An 18,651-nucleotide genomic window follows, 5' to 3' on the forward strand; every position below is an offset into this window, starting at 1 on the left:
TAATGTGATAAATTTACACTATTTAATTGAACAATTAAACTAATTATCCCTTTAATTAAAAGCATAATTATTGGTTAGAGCGACGCAATGGTAATTCCTTACGCATAGGGTATATTTAGTTATGTTGAGTAGAAGAAAATTTTAAATAAATATTCCTTCATTACATTAAAGTACCTTTTGTCTAATAACACGTTGTTAATTTATCCATCTGGATTAATTAGATTTTTAATAATTAGTTTATTTACTATCTCAAACTCTGGACAATACATATTCAAATGATATGGAAATTACAATTCACGTTTAGCTTACACTAGCTTCACCTTTATAATTACGTCAGTATTATCATAACGTTTTGTTGTATGTTAATAAAATAGGCCGCTTAATACTACCTTTTTATAACCGAGAAGGTAAGTTTGGTTAATTTTTAACCGTTAAAATATAGAATGCCCTTTTACTTTTCATTCCAAAAATGTACAATGTAACGGAAGATCTAGGTTGTATCGAGTAATGTAGTATTTATGTATAAAAAAAATAGATGAGATTTGTCAATAAAACGAGAACAATGTTAAGATTCAGAAAATGTATGATGCATTGCCGTATCCGATGGTAAAGTCGTGCCTGCCCGCTAATGTATTGCAAGCATGGCAAAGAACTGCGGATTGGAAGATGCTGACAAAATCACAAATAAGCGGAGTAAATTGATGCAGTTTTTACGTATGGAAGTTGAAGGTGAACAGCGGAGCTCAAGAAGGTTTTCGTTTGACTTCAAATTCTTCCAAAATGCGATGAAGAAAAATGTTGAGAAAATTGCTACAGCAATGAGAGTCACGATACTCAACATTATTTCATAGCTAAAGGGTGGACAATAGAAGAAAGAAAACAGACGCTTAAAGAGAAAACGCGTTGTTTCACACCAATTGAATGCAAGAATTATTGATTTTAATTTTGTATTAATTACGGTTTTAGCATACGATTTACCCTAGTGTCAGACGTTAGACATTGCTGCCGCAATATTTTTATGTGCTGCGCTATTCACTATCACTCTGGTTTGTGTTTTTATTTGTTACAGATAAGGCAGAAAAGTTTGATGGTTTTCAATACAATCGAATTGTAATTTCTACATTTGTTTGATAGTCATTTAACAATTATCCGGTTGTTTTCTGCGGAAGCCTGTTTAGATAATGGTCATTTCCCTTTTTTGCCAAAAATCGAGTTTCTTGCTCAAGCGTATCTACCACAGTTAAATCCCACGCAAGGGATCGCCCTCTCTGCCAAAAGATAGAAGGCTTCTTATCATCTCTCAATGTCCCACATGGTTCAACAACAGAGTGAATTTATTCGAATTTGTCCGATACCCAGGCAGTCAATCAATTTCCGTACTCCTAAGCCTCCAAAATCACATAGAAGAGTTGCTTGATGATTATATATTGAATCATCCATCCTCACATTTGCTGTCATCTCCAGCCAGACAATTGCGGAATAAATCATCAAAACATTGTAACAAATCTACGTGCTGATACAGTGAAGAGCAGTACGGATTCAGAGGCCGAATTCAACACAGGTGCACCAAGAAATTCAAAACCACTTTGATGCCAGGAATCAAATGTTGGAGCGAAGAATGTGCAGAGTTCCTTAGGCTGTCTGTTTTTATGTACATTTCACATTTAGCCATATTTAGAAACAATCCGCCAATTCTCGAAAACTCTATACCTTCTTCAATATCATTCAATTGACATCACCAATAGATATAGTTCTTCCAGACGTCCCAATCGCCCTTTGTGAGTACCATCCACCGACAACCTGTTCTTGAGATATAAGGAATTACTTATATCCGATTACGATAAGGAGTCGAGGAGGAGGCTATGCTTAGTAAAAATGAATTCCTTTCGTTGAGACTTAGAGTACCTACCCTCTTTGTATAAAGAGTCAGAAAGTAGAGCGGTAGTTGGTAGAAAACTGTTCCATGAAAGATAAAATTAATTTCTACCCCCTCCCTTCTCCCCCGGGTTACCTACTGACCTCGAAAAGGAGTCGCGCAGCAATGTTATAGTTTGTAGCGAGACCTTTCATTAGAATACCATGAAGGTTAGAACGTGTGTTCACCCCCGCCTCCTCCCATTTTCAAAAATGTAACCACTAAAGGCATGCGTATGCCAATTCTGAGACCATTTGGTTGTCGCATGTAAAAGTTATGCATGTTTTACGTTCAAAAACAGCATCTCAGGAAATAAATCATGACCCCCTTTGGGACTATTCCCCTAAAAGTACTTCAAAACCGCAGAAGTGGGTACAGGAAAAAGGAAAAGCCTCGACCAGGAAGTAAAATCAGACATTTTTCGCGCATGTTTTTAAAAATTAAAAAAAATGTGCTATTGTTTGCGTTTTGTCCGTCTGTCCGTCCGTCCGTTCGGACCCACTTGTGCTGTTTTGAACTTCTTCTAGGGGAATGGTCCTAGAGCCCTGGAATTTTTTGCAGTAGGTAGCCTATACCTTGAAGGTGTGCCAGACGGCCATCAAATTTCGCTGTATTAAGGGGGAGCCCCACCATCAATTATTTCCTAAGGTGCTATTTCTGAAAGTAAAATGTGCATAACTATAACTATCACTTTCCCGCGCGACTCTTTTTCGAGATCTTTGGGTACGGGATGGGAGGGAGGAGGGAGGGGGTAGAAATTAATTTTATCTTTCATGGTATTCTAATTAAAGGTCTCAACGAAAGGATTTAATTTATACCAACCATTCAAAATTCAAAGGGCTGTAACTTTTGAACTAGTAGCCCAATCTTGGAACTGTTTGAAATTATGGATTCTACAGGTCACCTTCTATAAGAAAATTTTCCGGGTCGTTCTGAGACAATTTTTTTTTCGGGCCTCAAAAAAAGGCAGTGTATAACCTTCCTTTTTTACCAAAAATCGACTGCACCAAAATTTCTCGGGGAAACACTTTTTCTTATTAATTTTGGTGCGTAGAATCCAAATCAATTTGTACTTTTTCGATCAGATTTCTCAATCAAAGGTTATAGATTAGAAAAAAATTCAAAGGGCTGTAACTTTTGAACTAGTAGCCCAATCTTGGAACTGTTTGAAATTATGGATTCTACAGGTCACATTCTATAAGAAAATTTTTTTTCCGGGTCGATCTGAGACAATTTTGTCTTCGGGGCTCAAAAAAAGGCAGTGATTAACCTTCCTTTTTTACCAAAAATCGACTGCACCAAAATTTCTCGAGAAAACACTTTTTCTTATTAATTTGGGTGCGTAGAATCCAAATCAATTTGGACTTTTTCGAGTCCTCCTCCTGGATTTCTTATCGGGATCGAATATATTCTCTAATCTCCAGAACGGATTGTCGCAAGATTGTACTCACAAAGGGAGATTGGGACATCTGGAACAAATATATCTAAACGAGTGTCAAAACTTGAAGAGCAAATATATCGAAAACGGTTTGTACTCTCAAAGGCAAAATGAATCGACTGGGCGGCACATTTGGTGAAGTTGAAGCAAATACCTTGACAACGAAATGTCGGAAGAGGGTACTCATAAAAGGCAAGTGGAACGTCAAACCTTTTAGTGCAAATATCTGCAGAATGGCGCGTCGGAGGACAGCAGCCTCAGATAACCTATAGCCACAAATGGAGCTGGAAATCCAACCTTGTGACTGACATATGTGGTCTTGACACTCAATATACCGATGCGCTTGGTATCATGAAATATTTTTGTCTTCCGCTATACATATTCCCATAAATAAATAAATAAATAAAACCTTTGTTTAAGTTGTGCACTTTACATACAAATTTCTAAATAATCGATTGCTCTATTTGATTTCAAGCACCGTACCTAGATTGCCAATTTGATCAGGTAATAATAATTCGCCAATAAAGTGGAAAACATCCCTTTGAATGATTGTTTTGCTTTAGAGCTGAAAATTTGAAAGGTTGTTAGATATTGCTTAAACCAATTTGACTTGCTGCCCAATTATAAAAAAAATATGCTTAACTATTCACACGGTTCAAATTATGTATGGACGAACAAAATTATATATCGCGTTTGAAAACGCTCAATTGAATCTTGAAAACATCCGGTTATTAGTTTAGTATAACAACGGCACGGCGGCGTAACAATTTAAAAGTCATTATGTAAGAGGCAGGTACTTTAAGGGTTGTAAGGCAAAATTTTGATATAGAATCTATAAAAGGCGTTATAAACTATACCTTTCGTCTGAATAATGGGCACCACTCACATCCTAATGTTTAGAACAAGATTAGGCAGGTGTCAAAAGTTTCATTAAACCTGTTAATAATATTATAAGATTATCCCTTCCAGAGGGTATTAGTGAATTGTACATATGAAGGTAGCCATTATTTCAGTAATTCTCTTGATTAAATTTTTATTTACGTTCATAAATAGTTTCGTTTCACGGGGTTGATTTTCGACAATAATAAGACTTAATAAGGCGTAAAATGATTTAGGCTTTGTTAATATGCTCACAAAAAATCCTAAGAATGTATCCTTGCATTCAAAATAGGAGTTTTAATAGCGCGGTCACACACACACTTCAAAAGAAACTTATAGTTCTGTTATAAATGTTTGAAGAAAGAAGCAGCACTATAAAATATTACCTTTTTGACTGCGGAACATTAAAATAATTACTTTCATTTGTCGGTATTTCTAGCGCCTTTTTCAACCACATCATGTCAATTTGTTGCTTATGAACCAGCTTCTTTGAACAAAAAGCCTTAACATTTTTAGAATTTATTAAAAACCATTTACGTAAGAGATGAGGATTTGAAATGTATAAGTAATCGTTTATAACAATTTTAACGGTTTCGACACGGTAGCATTTATCAACGTAGGTGGGCCATTGTACTCATTAAATAGATTTTATTTAAACAAGTTAACGGATGAAACTGAAAAAATCCATGAAAATTACATTATTCTGCCTACCGTGTAAATACAACAAAAAACTACCTTTTAACTTTACTCCAAGTAAAATAACCACAATGGCGTACGTGCCTTTGAAATGTTAGGTTATAACAATTTGTCGTGATTAATTCCTCGTTCTTTTGCAGACCACATGCTATCTACCAAATAACGAAAAAACGTTTACTAAAAAAAACCGAGTCGATTCATTTCGGGTGGTTTGATCTTAAATTGTTTCAAATCTTTACGTACAAAGTTACGTATGTATCTTGTTTTCTTTTCTGTGCTGAAAATTCGAAAAAGTGCGGAACTGAAAAGTGAAAGTGCTATTAGTTTTTATGATTGAGTAAACACAGAGAGCTGTACTGAATCAGACACTTAAAACACTTCATCGTCTATTACTTAGACCAAACACGTTAAAGAATGGAGTAAAATTTTGAGCAAGTTCTATTAATGTTTTCGACTTATTTTATTGTAGATGCGCCTCTCCACAGGTAGCACTGAATGTACTCTGAAACCAACGCACTTGCTCGCAGTGCAATTCAATAAAACACCGAAAGAAACAATTTTTATTTACACAATATCTCGGAGACCATGACAAATTGTTTTTTTGCTAAAACCCCATCGCAAGATGACAGACATTGTGTGAAAACCTGAGTGCCACAAAATTTGGTCTGCGACCGGTCAGGATTACCCTTAATAAAAATTCTTCACACAACCTGTTGTTGCGATGTCTCTCTCTTTTTACTTCGCTGTTTATGCTAAGCCAAAACGGACCCAACGAAATTTCCGCGACCAGCGTCCCTTCTAAGCCAATAGCAGAACCGCATTAACGTTATCTCGAATCTGGAAAATTTGCCACGCGTTCTAAATGCCCACGTTTATGGCTAAGAAACTGACTCGCACCTACTATACGTGTTAAGCGGTATATATTCAAATTTACCCATAAAATTCAGAAAATGTACATTGTAAGGGGTTCACACTATAATCCTGTAAACGAAGGGTGCAAACGGTTTAATGCCTAAACGAAGGGGTACATTTGAATGAAGTACCAGGTCAAATCTAACTTTTGGTATCAAATGCTGGAGTGAATTTTTAACGCTGGTGTTCGCAACAGAACTCTCAAGCAATGGAAATGGAACTTAAAAATAATCTCTTCCATTCTACTTAGACCTATCAGAATGCCAAATTTTAGCAGAAGGTTTCGAGCCCTTGGGGGATACGAGATTTTTTTATTGCTCGAACTGTGGTCTACATAGAAACATTTAACAGGCGGTCGTTAAGCTGTTTCCAAAAGCTCAAATTTGAATTTTTTTCCAACATAGGGAAATTTACACATATACCGCTTCATAGGGAACGTGAACGAAAGTATGTCTGGAATAAGAGCTATACCAAAGTGTGCATGTTCAGTATAAAAAGGCCGTTTGGTAAAGGGCGGTTTCGGCAGACGAGGTTAGACTTTGTCAATGAGTTAGGAGTGACCACGTATAAATAGCGGCGTGTGAAAAAATTGATTCGCGGTCGATAATTTTACTTACGTTGCGTGAAATATCCTTTGCGGTCGAAATTCAAGAACCAAAACGTGCATTTATTGAGTGAAGTCTATCCGAGTGGTAGTAGAGAATTAGCAGCTTAACTTCGAGTAAAAACATATTAAGTAGCGAGAACTAAATTTCGAGTACGTCATGGAGAAACATTTAAGCAAATTCAGATTTTTGACAAATTAAAGGGTTACCTGCAATTTTTTGCATATGCGAATAGACGAATTAAAATAAATTACGGCACAAGGGAATACCTTTAGCAGACTTTTATGTACGAGTGGCGAAATATACGCGGAGGAACATTTTCGAATTGGAGAATCCCTTTTCACATACAAAACGGGATTAAATAAACTGACATTAAAACTCATTGTCATAAACAATCGATCGCTAAAAGTAACGGCTGGTTAAAATAATTCTCCAAGTGAATAACGCATTGGGCGATAAATAAAATTTTGTATATAACGGCATACGGCAGGGAAAAACAATTAATCATTGCAAGACGCGCAACAAAACCTAGTGAGTAAATTGGGCAAAATTAATACCTACACGGCGGAACATTGACATTTTATGCCTGTGGATAATCACGATCTCGCGTATTACTTTTGAGAAAGCCGGTTTGGTTAGATTTGCAATACGTAAGGACATTTTTTTTGCTAAAGTTTTGCATTCATCACCCGTATCATCCAAGCAACCAGTTTCCATATTCCAAATAAGATTAAAGGTTACCAGAAAAAATATTACCCAGGTAAATTACTGTAAGTGATTTTAAATTTTTTAGTGGTTGGCTATTTTTAGGAATTTGCATATTAAATGTTGTTTGAAGTAATTTTGATAGTCCTAAAGGAATCGACCCGTGAAAATTATTCGAATTTTGTAGTGATACCATTCCTTTGGTTGGATTAAAATTTTGTTTAGCATTCACAGGTGTCAGTATATTTTGAACAGGAGAATTTAATATGTAATAAAGATGAATTTTAGATAAGGATCAAATTTAGCATTGACACGTGATCCCGAGAGCATTCGATTTTGAATTTCGGGTTTTCAGAGATAAGGGGTCAAACATCCGGAAGGGAAGGAGTATAAAAAACATTTTAATTACTGAGTTATCCGTAGATCAAATAAAAATCAATTGCCATATTACATTTTTTTGCCAGTGCCGTAGGGGTTTAATTTTATTTTGTGCAAGTGAGTTATTCAACCTTTGTAAATGTAGGCAACTAAGCCGTTACTAGCATCATTAGTGAGCAAAATTGTGAACATGTCTGATTTTGTGGAACTTGAGACTATATTTCTAAATGTGCTGTTTTAACTTGAAGATATCTTCTGACCACCCATAGCAAAAAAAAACGCGAAGGCGACCTCCTCCAGAAACTAAGGCTGCGTATCTAGGGCCTAATTTTCTATTCTTGCATCCTGAAACTACTGGCTGGTACTTGGTACCAGGTCTGTATCAGGAATTCCTGTTTGATAATCCGTGAGAATTTCCGACTAAAGTGCGGTAGTATCGTTTTTCTCTTCACTCAACATAACATATCTTTTGTGGATGCGATGAAAGATGCTCGTCGAATCCCAAGGTGTCCCCTAAAAATTGTGACCGATGATACTGGCAGCTAATCACCAAGAGACATGTAGAAGAAGCATAGTAGAATTAATATTAAAAATAGGGGTTGATTTTTACATTCATCCGATAGTCCACACAGATCTCTCCCCAGAAACTATTTTCTAAAACTTGGCTAGTATGGTGCTCCATTTCTCTATAACGAAACGAAAAAATGGTGGTGTGGTGCTCAAAACTATGGTTTTAATGGCGAAGATCTGAAAATGTCTTAATTTGGAGAAGCAATGGTCATGGAAAAATCCAGAAAGTTCTTTTTCTGCTCGAGGACGATGTATTTTTTCGTTGGAGACACGAGAAAAGTGGAAAGTTGTCGGAATTCCACCCTTTTCGCATGCGCTGATCGAGTTCTTATATTTTTTCTGTTATTAAAAAATACTTGTTTGGTTTCGCTAATTTCATGCCCAAAAACGTGTCTAAGTAATGCCAAATTTGGTCGGGATTTCAATCTTCGCACTCCCATTTAGAGGTTCGTAGTACGTCTGGAAATTCTTCCTCTGACATTAAATTTGTTTGACATACTTGCACTTTACACCCTGTTTTACAGACAGCAATATTTTATCAAAGTGTAGCAATCCCCACCAAGACCTGTTTTTGCAGTGCAAAAACATTGTGCGGCATTATTCGTTGTCACTTAATAAGGCATCAATCGATTCGTTTTAATCTGTGATTACTTACCTATTGTGTGTTTAAAAATGTCGTAAGTATTAAACAATTTATATTTAGCTTGTTTTTATTTATATTATAAATATTAGGGAAGTTGTCAACGGTTGCTTCGGCACGTTTACGAGCCCATTACTTGTGGTGGATCTGGACGACTGTGAATTGATGCGCTCAAATGTCTTCTCGAGCGAAATTATCGTCACTCCTCCGATAAGCAGTACGCCTTCAGCTTCTTGGATTAAGAAATTCGGAGCAAGTCCAAGACATTTGTGCTACTATACGTCAACCATCCTGAATGTTTTGGAAGTGGAGGTTCTGCATTCTGGAACTGATAATAAACCGCCGAGGACCTACAACGTCTTCGTGAATCAAGAGCTGAGGGCAGTTCTGCGCACCAGCAAGGGGTGTGAATTTAAGGTTCGTTTTAAATCCTCTTCGGGAAAGATATGCCAACAATTTTAAATATGTTAAACAATACCTACAAGTTCTTGGTATACCTACTGTAAACTATAAGTTCATTATCTTAGTTATGAAATTTAACCTATCTCGATGTGATTCATTAACAAGTTATTGTTTCTAACACTAGAGAATTATATAATCAATAATGGTATGTAATTTCGCAAAGTTGTAGTTCTAGGAATAGAATTTTGTTATGCTTTTGGAAGAGTTTTTTATACCTACCTACCCCGCATGCAGAAGGATGACTTCGACTGGGATTTTATCCTTCTCTTATAGAATCGATCACTACTAACCATTCTTCAAGATCTCGAAAACAGGTTCAGTCAAGGACACGAGGGCGTCGCAACAGTTTCATGTGGGCGGACATGCGCGTCGCGACGCCGTGACCTCATGCAGTCGAGTGCAGTTACGTGTATCTTCCTCTTCCTCTTCCTAACAAAATTGGCATCAACGGCCAAAGGGTAGAATTTGCTGTATCAAAGTAATTAACTCGTTTTTTAACGGTTTAACTGAAGGAAAACTCCTTTCTTGGTTGCAAGCTAAACAAAAAGTCTAAAAATCGACTGGAAAACTCTGAAGATCACAGAACTGAATCCGCGATTGATGGGATGCGAAGAATTTTTATGGCTCTTCGCAGAACAGCTTTCGTAATTTAGGAGTTTCGTGAATTTCTTTCTCTTGAATAAATCGAAAAAAAAAGTTTTAGGACGGCGGCGGCGGTACGATACGGGACAAGGGATGCTACGACGCATCTAACACGTCGATAGTAGGGACTCTCTTTCCCTCGCCGTGGTTATAGTGAAGGGTGTCAAAATTTGTACCTTAGGGAAACCACTTATTCTAGAAAACAATTTAATTAAGGTAACGTAATTTTTTGATTTTTATAAAAATTATGATCGATTGCGTTAAATGTTTTATTGAAAGTACTAATATACCAACAGTAACAGTGAAATTTAGAAGAATAGAAAGCCAGGTTGACTGGAATCGAGATAAAAGTTCATTACCCGATTGTTTCTATAGATCAAAACGTAATCCAAAAAAACTTCAATTGTATTTCCTCAAGAGATCCAATTTTATTATTTCTATATCCTGTAAGGCGTCTTTTCAACCATTTATACCCTAGGGAAAGCACTGATTCTAGAAAACACTTTAATTAAGGTAACTTAATTTTTTGATTTGTAAAAAAATATGAACGATTGCGTCAAATTTTTTATTGAAAGTACTCGGGATATTCTTCAGAACATCGGTATGAATTGATTGCATTGAACGAATTCGCATCTTATTTAATAATAACCAAGGAATTTTGGTTGTTTTCATTCTTTCGGAAAATTGTATATTCATTTTAAATGAGTTCCGTTTTTTTGGTTAGCTATAAGGTGTGTTTTTATTGTTATTGAAGCTGAAATGTGGTCACGGTATAGAGTTTGCATTTCAACGTACTCGTAGAAAACAAGAAACTTTTTTAACAACGTCAAATTTTGATTTTCAGATTTAAAGAGAAAGGGCAAACTTCCGTAAGAATTTGTTAGTTAGAATTTGTTTGGGAACCGACGGTTAAATAATTTGTGTGAAGAAAATTATCATTGAAATAGAAAGCTAATTTTATTTAGTATTAGTATTTAAATAAATACTAACTGAACAATATATTTGCAATAACATACATCCATCAAAATTATTCTCCAAACGTCTCTCTATTTTTTAGCGGATTTTCCTCAATGTGAAAAATCGCTATAGGCTGCACTTTGTCGTCCGTCCGTCACACGTACTCCTTCTACACAATTGAACTGATTTGAGCGATATAGGGCTCATTTAAAAGGGCCTGCTCCAAGGATTCAGTGCATACCGATATTTTTTGGTTTTTGCGCATGCGCAGTGTCAAAAATTTGGTTTAACGCATGTGCAATGCTAGTTTTTTTATATATGTATGAAGATATTTAATGAAACTAAAACTAATACCGGTTTCAAAGTTACTGTTTACGAATGCTATATGTTTTATTTATGAAGGTATTCAATGAGATTTCTAATGTAGACAATGCGCAATACTATTTACGAAAGCATTAAAAAAAAGTTTCGTATGTAGACACTTCGAATAAAAGTAAAACTAATGCCCATTTCAAAATTTGTTTGTATTTGTATACGTTCCACTATTTTTCATTAAACTGTATAGACTTCGACGATAGGTGGCTCATTTGAAAGAGAATGGGGTAAGGATCTCGTGCGACCCGGTATTTTTTCCTGGTCCTGGCATTAATATTATTATGAGGAAAATACGCTCTCGTCATTTATGTTTGCATAATGACTTTTTAAACTTGTTTTCGTTGGCACTGTCTTTTTTTCAGCGCTCTCTATTTAAAATTCCATGTCCAAGGCTAGCTTTGGAAACTAGCGGAGTAAAGATATAATTGTGGGAAGAATGTAAATTTAATCTACCCTTTGTTTTAAGGTCACAAAATATCTTGCCCAAAAACATTTAAATGGATATCATTGATATAGTCTCTTAAAAGAATATGCGAAGGGAAAAGTTATAAGAAGTTTGGTGCTTTATATTACACATAAATTATACATATTTCCTATTACTTGAACAGTTCGAAAACTGACGCAAAGAAAAGCATAATTTATATTCACAAAAAAAGAATATGTAGTTTTATTTAACAACTGGCTGTAATATGAATACTTGAAGAGCTTGCCTAGGATACGGTAAATTTATCGATTTACACGGTAAATAAAAGGGCCCACAACAGTCAATTTGTAGTCATTTACATGATTACAATTTATACTTGAAGATAAAGAAATGCTGATAATGTCTACTGATAAGGAGAGCCAAAGTTTATCTGATCGCCAGTATTTTTTCTGAGGCGCCCACCGGCCCACTACAAATTTCAGCTTTGAATAAAACTCCCCATAATTAAATAAATAGAAAACTTACAAATACAGAATACAGAAAATAAGTGATTTTTTAAATTTAACTATACATCACCAGCTTTTGGTGTACCTATCAGACTTGACGGTAATAAACTTTTGATTGGGATACGACAATCGATAGTCCATTCAGAATCAGCGACGGAAAACAACAAGGAGAACAAAATGCTTATCTAAATATCAGTTGTAGAAATAAACAAGTTGTAAATCAGCAAATGCATGATGAAAGCGCATTTTTGGTAATGCCGATCAGTATTTTATTAGCGAAGTTTAAAATTATCTATCTCATGAGTAATCTAACTCAAAATAAACTAGAGCCTGCACTATAGCAGAAAGATTTTAGTGAAAATTTGAAGTATCTAACTATTGTAATTCCTGAGATCTCAGCCGGACAGCCAGCCAGCCAGCCATAACGAATATAATAAAAATATAAAATAAAACAATACTCAAAATTCAAATATGTTCAACTGTAAACGCGAAAGGGGTGACATTGGAATGTGCTTTGCTGGCGCAATGCCATCGAACTTGCCCTACACGAACTTCAAATATTTAAAATAAGTAGCATTTCATTCTAGATATGGGTATAATTATTTTATAAAGAAATAAAAGCGTTATGAACACATTAAGAAATCATAGAGACATTAGTCTCGAAATTACACAGGAAACTTAAAATTGGTGACAGCGTTCATAATACCGGAACCAAATGAAATAAAGTTATAGCGGAAAAATGGCAAATGACACTAGCAGGCGTGGCACGATCACTTAAATTTAATGATACATATTTAATTTTCCGTTTAGAAATTATAATGGAGATAGTTCAAAAAAGTGTGGGCGACGTATGAAATAGAAGGCAATTATTAACGCACGCTGAACTGTAAAACCCTAATGATGCTCACCTACATATGATCGTAATTGTTACCAATTTCTCAAATAAAAATAGAACTACCTACTTTGTATTTTTGAAACATAAATTTTGAATTCCTAATTGAACGGATGCCTATTAAATAACGGAAAGTTGCCGCTAAATTATGCTTAGGTATTTATTGAAAATGTGACATAAGGCCACGCTAAAATTTGACGATACACAATGGCGGACGTGTCCGTATTTATTCTCAGTCCACCACTGAAATAAAGGCATTGTTTATGGTAGAGTAGAATAGCTTTTTGTGACCTTTCCTCCTCTGTCACAGTCGACTTATTTCATCTGCAAACTTTCGCATTTTCTGCGATTAGAAACGGTTAACCCAACTTATTCATGTTAGATATTGTTGGTTTATTGCGATAATTTCTTTATTCTTTCTTGTACGGTGATTTATTTAAACGGCCGGCAGAAACAATGTCGTAATTGATATCGGCTACTGGTAGTTATATTAATATTTGCCAGCACTCGCGGTAAAAGTATCAAAAAATAACTAAGCTAAGCACCCAGAGACTCTGATTTGCATGTTGCTTCTGCTTTTGCTTGTAACCTGCAAATTAGGTAATTTTCTGTCACATTCGGCAATAGAAACTCTACTCTACTCCCTTCCTTATTCCTAGCTCTACATGAATTATAGGTCGTTTGATGATTAAAGCAAGCCACTTTTGCACAATTGTATATTGGACCAAAACAAACATTTTTAGAAGGGTAGTCATCCACCATCCTCTGGCTGTCATCCCTAAAGATGTATTTTTACAGGAAAACTACACTATTTATCAAAAAACGGTTTGGTTACCTTTTTTGTAAAGCATCAAATCGATTAGGTGTAATAACTATTGTTCTATCGCCACTCCAACCACTAAAACATTACCTCAAAGATGATTAACATTTTGCATTTGACCAAAAACGCCTTTGAGGATGATTTGATTTCATCAAAATACTAAATAACACAGTGCCGGATTAAGACACTTACGGGCCTGAGGCGCTACACCAGTTTGGGGCCCCCTCATATCATTAAAGAACGATACACAAATAAAAAATCATTTATTGTTTTTTTTAATCTAGGAGCACCTAATGCAACATAAAAAAATAATATTTGAAACTAAAGATTAAAATAAAACCAAACATATTCAAAATAAATATAAAATAAGGTAATAATATTCTCAACAAACAGTATAGTAGTGACAAATATTTTTCATTTTTTCATTTCTGCTTCTGCTTCTTTTTATGTGTAATTGATTTTATTGTAAGTAAATATAAAAATATAACGTTTTGAAAGCGATGAATCATTAATAACAACCCTGTGGCCTGTATAATAATGAAGCAAACAAAAACAACGGACGGTATTTCGCCTCTATGCGGTCTACGCCTATGGGCCTATGGCTACTCTACCTAGACTTCACGTTATCACACATAACATAATGGTGAGCTGGCTCGATCGCCGGGCCCCTAAACATGGCCGGGCCCTGAGGCGCACGCCTCATGCGCCTCATGGTTAATCCGGCACTGAAATAACATACTCAAAAGGAGGTTCAACCAAAAGTGAACTCTTTTACAAAAATGACTAAAAAATTTCCAAAAAAGTACACGTCCCCCTTCCCCCCTTCACTCACTCGTTGCAGTAGCCGTCTACATCAGAATCTTTACTTACACCTATTCATAGATCGCTTTGTTATGACTTAAAGCAAGCTATTTGAAGCAGATATCCAAACCGAAATTTTAGAAGGATGATACCCCCAATTAGGGGAGAGGGTGAGAAACGCCTTAAACTGTTTTTAGCGTTTTACAGAAAAACTACGCCATTTAGCAAAAAACGGCGAGAAATTTTTTTTTGAATCAGGTTACTAACATGTTATATCATCAAAAAGAGAAACAAAATCGGTATCAAATGAGCCTAATGAAAAGGTGCACCGCCATTAAAAAAAATTCAATTATTTTCGAGGTATCTACTCATTTGTTTTCTGCAATAAAAACAACTGAATGCTGCCTTATTATGGGAAATAAACTTTCATATAGAAAAATGTTGCATACATTCGATATTTACCCAGATATATACGATATTCCATACATAATGGGCACCCTTTATATACAGACACTAACAAATTAACAAGTGAAAGTCTGTACAGAGGCCGCCATCTAGACCTCCCCTATTTCAACATTGATTAACTCTGCTATTTCTCTGCTTATTTTTATAAATGAACATGATTTATTTAGAATATACAGTGGCACTTATTGAGCGGCAGATTAAAGCGATGTATGCTTTATAGAGGAGTCGATGGTGTCCGTCTGTTCGTCTGTCCGCCTGATGGAAACGGCAGAAACGGACGGACTCGAGCGCCACGTATCTATCTAACTTATGGCACGCAAAATGGCAAAAGATTAAACTACGGTACAGTTTCGCAAAAATTTACTCAATAAAGAATCAAAAATGCCAAAAGATAAAAAGTAAATGACGTTTACCTTATAAAGAAATCCGAATTTTGAGGAAGTGGAATAGGGAATTTCCAGCTCCTCGCTGTATTCATTACTAAAGCGGTGCAAAGTAATTCGGTTTTTAATTAATACAGCGCTACAGTTTCTGCGCCTTGTTTCGGCATGAATTGATTCATGACTAAAAGCATTGAATGACGTTTCAGAATCTTGCTAATCTATCAAAATCGGCTGAGCTATAGCGGAGTTAGACTCCAGATGGCGCAGGTACATTTCTTAATCAAAATCGATATGCTCATCTTTATTTGACAATAGAGACATGAAAATACTTGCATATAATTCGTGCATGACTCTTTGCAATTCTTATACACAGAAAGAGTAGGTACACTTCAATTTGAGGATTTACATGAACATTTTGCAGAAGAATAACCTCATCTGTATCGATAGAGAATTTTATGCTCTACAAAAAAGGTAACCACGCCTTTTTTGATAAAGAGTGTAGTTTCCCTGTAAAATGTCAAACACTAAAAAATGCACCTTTAGGGGAAGCTCACCCTCCCCTGTCATAGGGAGGCGGGTGGCTTCCCTTATAAAAATGTTTGTTTTGACCCAATATACAATTGTGCAAAGAACGCTCTATTTTTGACTTGTAGAGCTAAGACTACTACTGGCGAAGACAGGAAATTGCAAGCCTTATTCTCGAATGGATGAACAACAACAAATCCTGTTGGGAAGCATTTGCAATTTTGAATGGAAATTCCTTTATAAAGGCCCTTTAATGCAAAAAAAACGTAAACGTGCAAGTGTCATCAGATTAATTTAATTATGGAGACGATTCGTGTAGATGGCAAAGAACCCACAGTTGTTTTGCGGACGAACACGAAGTGCTACCTTTTGAAATTTAATAAAAATAAATTGTTGAAATTTGTTCAACAATAACTCACAAACCAATGTATAAGTGTGCGTTTCATTTTTACGTTTAGGTAACTTTTTTTCCCTTTTTGTTCAAGGGAACCGCCTGATTACTAATTCCAGCAGCATTTACATTTCTTTTTCTTGTTCTATCAGATTAGTTTTGTCGGTGGCATAAATTACAGTATTAAGTAATTATAAAGGTATGTTTATGTTTATTTATATACACGCAACGTTATCGATTACAAAGTTGGTAGTTGCACGTTATACTGGAATTAATTTATTTTTATAAATTCGTAATTTTATTTAACTAACATTACAAATTATGCCGATAAATAGTTAAAGGATACACACATAGAGTTGATGACCTCAGATTCTATATATTAAGAACTTGTCTTATTTAGGCACTGAATGCAATGTTGATGGGAATATAATTTGGGCAAGTTTGTAGCGTTCAAATTAAACATCGAAATAGAACAAAAATTAAAGAACTCCTTTCATATATTCCAATTTATTTAACTATACCCTTCATTATAGATGTGCACTATTTAAATTGATTGTGCCCCTTTGTAATTAAATGGTACATTTTTGTTAAAGTTCCATATCACTAATAATTTTTTTATCTTAGAAACAGGACCTAGAGATTTGCAGCCTAGGACCCTGTGGATGCTGTGGGCCATGGTCGGTGAAGAACACTCCGAAGAAGCCGGCCTAAGTAATGCTCCTTAATTGTTTTTTACAAGTATGCACTCTTATTGTCGGTAACATTCTGATTTCGGATCTACCCCTCGTTACGTTACTGGAATTTAAGTAATTATTATTTCATTTCACCCACGTTTATCTTCTCCACTTTTATTTCCTGACCGATTTTCACTTTCATTCCCATCCTATCCTGGACAAGATGGGTTACACCTCCACGTGGTCTTGTCTGGACGGCATGCAAATGCTGACGAAGGAACCCAAATTTTAACGATCAACTTACCTGTACTGTATTTCAATACCTTGTAGTTATTCTCTTAATAAAATAGTTACTACTACTACTTTGCATTAATTAGGTCTTTGAATTATTGCATCATGGGTGTATTGTCCTAGGTCAAGAATCGGCAACCTATTGAAACGGAAGAGGCAAAAGTTACAATTTACAAAATTTCCCAATTTTTAAAGAGGCACTAAAAATTTTCGATTCAATATTATAATATTTGGTTATATACAGGGTCCCACAACTGTATATACAGGGTACCACAACTGTTAGTCGGTCTTTCCTAGCTCATACCTGGTAAAAAATATAAAAAAATTTACATTACACATTTACATTATTTTTGAGTGTCCCATTAAATAACTGATTGTTTTTACATAGAACATCCTGTATATTTTTACTTGTTTCAATGTCATTTGTTAACTTCTACATGGAAATCTATACACTTTTTGATTTTTTGTCAACGTTGCCATCTTATTAATTTTTTTCCGAATAATTCCCCATACGCAAGCCTTATTATACTTTGATAAATCGTAGCCACCTTGATCTTGAAATTGTGAAATACATTTGATCAATATTGTTAATCCGAGTAAACACTCGCAACACTTTGATAATGAGAAATAGTTGGATTTAGTGTTACAGAGTGTTCACAAGGAAATAGTAAAATTTCCAAACTTCAAAGTGCCAAACTATTCTTTTTCAAATGGAACTACCACAATTTTATTTCGCTATTCGATTATCTGTTGTGTTCTCCTCAATTTTTATAAGGGGTGTCGTGTGCTTAGTGCGTAGTTTTAAAGTTATTCTTACCCCATACTTTATATCATGGCTCGCGAGGCCCACATTGACAACACCTGGTCTAGGTTATTGTTATGGTAAAGTTTCTCTATTAAGGAAATGAAGTAGAAGCTTTATTGGAATTTCTTTAATTTCTTCATACACGAACATAAAATAATTGATTGTATAATGTATACGCAGCGCCATCTATTACAAATTCAGAAACATTTTTTTTTGAAATTGTGGAAAAACGGCACATTTGCGCAAAAAAACTATCACCTTCCGAAAAATTAGGCCATTTCCAAGCATTTCTGAATTTCTTTTAAATTCGTGTGTGTAAGCGACAAATTTCAGAGGAGAATAAACCTTGTCCCCAGTAAACGTACCTATAACTCAGGAAACATACTTTTAGATGATTCTCAGTTCAAAGTTGTCAAAAATGTTAAATATTTGGGGCTCATTTTAAATTACAACCTTAACTGGTCAAGTCATATTAGCGATTTAATAAGCAAATGTGAGAA

The sequence above is a fragment of the Photinus pyralis genome, unplaced genomic scaffold (genome assembly GCF_008802855.1).
Source record: "Photinus pyralis isolate 1611_PpyrPB1 unplaced genomic scaffold, Ppyr1.3 Ppyr1.4_LG3b, whole genome shotgun sequence".
Classification (NCBI taxonomy): domain Eukaryota; kingdom Metazoa; phylum Arthropoda; class Insecta; order Coleoptera; family Lampyridae; genus Photinus; species Photinus pyralis.